Raw genomic sequence first — 4,876 nt, 5'->3', positions numbered from 1 at the left:
ATGACTAGGCATTTCTGTCATCACAGGAGTCTAGAGCGAGGGCTACATGGTGGAGGGGACCTGGGGGAGGGTTTGTAAAACAATGAAAGAATCCTTTCTTTTACTTTTCCATAATTTTTGACTCATGTACTTATAACTTGTTAGTCAAATTTGTGTCTTCTAGATTGCAACACCCCCTCTTGAGCCCTTTGGTTTTTTTTTTCTGGTAGTTCTATCTTTTCTTGAAAGGGGTGTATTGAAGTCTCCAAGCTCTATAGTAGTGTTGTCTATTTTCTTTTTCAGTTTTGTTAATGTTTGTTTTATATATTTTGCAGGTCTTTTATTTGGTACATAGATATTTAGTATTGTTATGTCCTCTTGTTCTTTTAACCCTTTAAGCATTAGGTAGTGACCCTCCTTGTCCTTTGTGATGGTTTTAGCCTTGAAATTTATTTTATTGGAGATTAATATTGATACTCCTTCTTTTTTCTGGTTGCCATTTGCTTGGTATATTTTTCTCCCTCCCCCATCCTTTTATTTTTAGTCGTTCTTTATCTTCATTTTTCAGATGTGTCTCTTGTAAACAGCATATTGATGGATTTTGGTTTTTTATCTAATCTGCTACTCTTTTTCTCTTCAGTGGTGCATTCAAACCATTCACATTCAGTGTGATTATTAAAAGGCACGGTTTTATTGCTATCAATTTGTTGAGTTCTTTTTGGTGTTGTTGTTAGTTACTTTGGTCTATGCTGATTTCTGTGGTACCTCTGTAAGAAGGACATCTCTCCGTGTTTCCTGCAATTATGGTCTTGTTTTTACAAACTCCCTTAGGTTCTGTTTCTCTGGGAATATCTTGATCTCTCCTTCATATTTGATGGACAATTTTGCTGGGTACAGTAGTCTTAGTTGACAGTTGTGTTCTCTGAGTGTTTAATATATGTCCTTTCACTCTCTTCTTGCTTATATGGTTTCTGCTGAGAAATTGGCATTTAATCTTATCTGCTCTCCTTTATAGGATACTCTTTGTTTCTTCCTCACTGCTTTCAGAATTCTCTCCTTATCTTTTGTTCTGGCAAATTTAACTTAATATGCTTTGGTGGTTTTCTTTTAGGGTCTATTCTACATGCTGTTCTTCACTCAGCATCTTGAATATATATTCTCTCATTCTTCATTATTCCTGGGAATTTTTCCTGTAGTAATTCTTCCAAAACTTTTTCAGTGCCCTTACTTGCATCTTCCTGTTGTGGGATTCCAATAATGCACATGTTATTTCTCTTGATGGTGTCCCACATTATTCTTAGGTTTTCTTCTTTGTCCTTCCTTTTTGATTCTGCTTTTTGCTCTAGCAGATCAGTGGTGACAATTCTATCCTCTATTTCACTGCTTCTGTGTTCCATCTCTTCAACTGTGCTTATGTGTCTCTCCATCATGTTGACAGCATGTGAAATATTGGACCTCATATTTTGGATTATGGTTTCTTGTTCTTCCAGTGCCTCATATGCCTCGCTTGTTTTATCTGCATTGTTCTGAATTTTTTTAAGCTCCTCCTGGTTTTTGCTTTCAGTATCCTGTAATTCTTCAACTTAGTCTTTCATCCATTGAAAATATTCAATCATTGTTCTTTTAAATTGTGTCAGAAAGTTCCATCAGACTTTCTGGCTTCGGGAAAACCATTAATATTGTGTCACCTTTTGGGGGTGACATCTTGCTTTGCACTTGCGTAGTGCATGAGATAGCTTGATTTCATGGAGATATTGATATGTTCTTGATCTGAAGACAATGCTCTAGAGATCAGTTGGGCAGCTACCACACTTGTGTTTTTCTCTGAACTTCTGACTCAAAGGAAATTTCAGTTTAGGGCCTATGAGAGCAGTCTCTTTTTGGTAAATTACATCAAAGTGCTCCAGATGAAAGGCAAGTTGATTGACTGGACATGTAGGCTCAGGTGTGACACCGAATGGGGGATGAGGCAGGCACAGGGAGAGCAGGGTGACCACAGGGGTGGGTCATCTACTTGCGGTGCCTCACTCAGACCAGCTGTACAGATGTGCTCACTAGTGGGGTCCCTACCCAATTTCCAGCTGTCTGTCTCCCACCCAGTGTCTCTCATTCAGCGGTTCCTGTCCCATGGCCCCTATCCAGGGGCCCTCGTGCAGCAGCCCCTGCCCCTACAGGGTCCCGGGTCCAGAAAGACCTGAGATGACTCAGTCAAATTTCCACTGACCCACTCATGTTTGGTCTGTGGTGTACACAAAAGTTCAGTCAAATTCCCACTGGCCCACACATTCTTGGGCACTCTCCTAGGCAGCTGACAGTGCCCAAGAAAACTCAGATAAATTTCCACTGGCCCAGCTGTTCCTGGGCAGTTGGCAGGGCCCAAGAGAACTCAGCCAAATTCACAACAGCAGGCTCACTCTTGGGTGCTCTCCCAGGCAATTAGCAGTGGGCCCGATAGTAGGTTGTCAGCAGGGCCACAAGAAAACTCAGTGAAATTCCAACAGACTCACTCAATCTTAGTGGGGCTTAAGAGAACTCAGCCAATTTCCCACTAACTTTTCTCCTAGTGGATGGGTCCTAAAGCAGCTCAGCTGGCAGCTTCTGGCTTTGGCCAGGCCCGTGGCAGAGCCCACAGCATGGCTTTATGTTCCTGTAGCTCTGAAACTAATTTTTCCAACAAAAGTTGTGATTCAAATTCCTACTGTGCACATCGTGCTGTGTTGATCCATCTCTGTGTGGTGTAAAGGTCTCTCAAGTGGCCCATCTCTATGCAGCTTGCTCCTCAAGCTCTTCACACAGCTCTCTCCACCATAACCATCTTGGAATCAGAACCAACCATCAACAATTTTTTAATTTGCGAACAACATGGAGGTAAAAGTTAATAATGACTCTTTCAACAAGAACCTTCCTTATCAAGACCTGTATCAGTTACCTACCCACACTTCCACAGCATCATGCTCATATACTCCTTCTTACTACAATAAAAAACCACATGCATTCTTGAAAATCACTATCAGCTTTCATTTCACTCCACTCACATAAGATTTATGGACATGCTTCAGTAGGTTTAAGATTCCTGTTGATTACTCAAAAAATGGCATTGATATCATTTCAAATGGAATTAAAAGGAACAAACCCACAGTTTGTTTATATTTGTCCTTCAATTACCAAGATATACCAACATTTCTTGGCCATGGCTTGTAGATTTATTGCTATGTCATGTGTTATATGCCCTTGAGTTGAAACCAACCCAAAGCTGACCCTTCAACCAGTTTTCAGAGCTGTAAATCACACAGGAGGAGATTAGTCCATCATTCTCCCACTAAGCAGCTTGTGGAGTCAAACCATATATGCCTTTGGGTTAACAGCACAACCCTTTACACACTAGACCACTAGAGAATTCCCATATATTTTTATCACACTGTACAAACATGAACAAAAGTAACATTTTCAGGCAGGTTGATTTGTCCTTCCTCAGCCAAGGGTGCTCGCAGCTTGGAGATGGTGAGATTTGGTGTAATGGAAACTTCTGGTTGAATATAAGAGTGCAGAAGAGAAGAACTCAGCATATGTAATACCAACACAACAATTGAATTAAAATTAGTGAAACTGCTTTGGTTACACCAAAGGTCTGAAGATCCTTTTATATTATATTGAGGGTAGCCTGTCCACAATGTTCCATACTGAATATGCATTTAAAGTTGATGAAAACTTTGATTGTGTGCAGGAAGATGATATGGAGGGAAAAATTAGACTATTCCACTTGGATTTTGCACCAACACAAATTACTTTCTTTATTTGCTGAAAAAAGAAGTTGATTTCAAATCATCTGGAACTTTGCTTCATACCTACTCTGCTCTCAGTCCAACAAGAGGATAAAAACTTCACCTTTCAGATTTACTAGCCTAACATGACATGTACGGGCTTTCTAGAATATCATGAAAGGTTTCAGACCTTTTCGATGTGGTTTATTGAAACTGCTAGCTTTATTGGAGTGGATGATAAAAGATAGCACTACTTTCTCGTATTTCAGAAGTATAATGAGGATGGAGCTCTTTGTGACCATACACTACATGACAGTCTATAATTACGATGTGTACCCAGACAAAACCCAACCAAGTGTAAGTCATATGCTAATACTGTCTTGATTTTAAAGTCAAGGACATGATGCTCAACTCCTTGAAATAGTTCATAGTTACTACATGAATTCTCCTTCAGTCCTTGATATTACATTGGAAGATCCATCTGAAAGTTATGTGAAATTAAGAGACTTTGTGCTAGTGAAGCTTTGGCAAGATTTGTCTTGTTTTTCCCAGGAAGAGTAAATGCAAGGATTTAATGAAGATATGGCAATAAAGACACAAAAGAAATTCAAAATCAGTAAGAGTTAATGGAGGCATTTTATTTGAACTAAGTATTATGTCTCTAGAGAAAGAATCCCAGGATTTTCCCTTCTTTTCATTTCGTCTCACATCCTCATGGTCCATGATGTCAGCTGAGGTTGTTAGAACAGTGAAATCAAACTGACAGCACGGGAGCAGATGATTCCACACCTTTTCTAGATCTTTGAGTTGAATCTCAAATCTGAGGCTGATCATGCCACACTTGTTTAACCTCTGTGAAACTGAACAATTTTCGCCACTCTGTCATCATAATGAGTCCAAATTCACCAGTGGAACCATGCTTCACATCACTGTTAGCAACCAAACTATGACTTTGGAGCGTGGCCTAAGAAGAAGAACCTGGCTCTTACCTCTCTTCTCAGCCTTGTTGATGTTCTTGAGAGCATCAGCCAGCACGTTCATGTGGCCATGAAAAACATGGCTGCCTGGTCATGAGACTTCTTTATAAACTGGAAATGGGTGTATTATTTCTTACCTCACAGATGAGATGTGAGAAT

At 39.9% G+C, this 4,876-nt stretch overlaps 1 pseudogene; it reads left to right on the top strand.

Annotated features, from left to right (window-relative positions):
• Positions 1-3,595: 3,595 nt before the first annotated feature.
• On the top strand, positions 3,596-4,367 carry LOC102845529 (annotated as a pseudogene).
• The last annotated feature ends 509 nt before the right edge of the window (positions 4,368-4,876 follow it).

Source organism: Elephantulus edwardii, unplaced genomic scaffold (genome assembly GCF_000299155.1).
Source record: "Elephantulus edwardii isolate Elephantulus edwardi_28Jun2011 unplaced genomic scaffold, EleEdw1.0 scaffold00241, whole genome shotgun sequence".
NCBI classification, from domain to species: domain Eukaryota; kingdom Metazoa; phylum Chordata; class Mammalia; order Macroscelidea; family Macroscelididae; genus Elephantulus; species Elephantulus edwardii.
The sequence above is the reverse complement of the archived record's forward strand: the minus strand, read 5'-3'. Positions and strand labels throughout refer to the sequence as shown.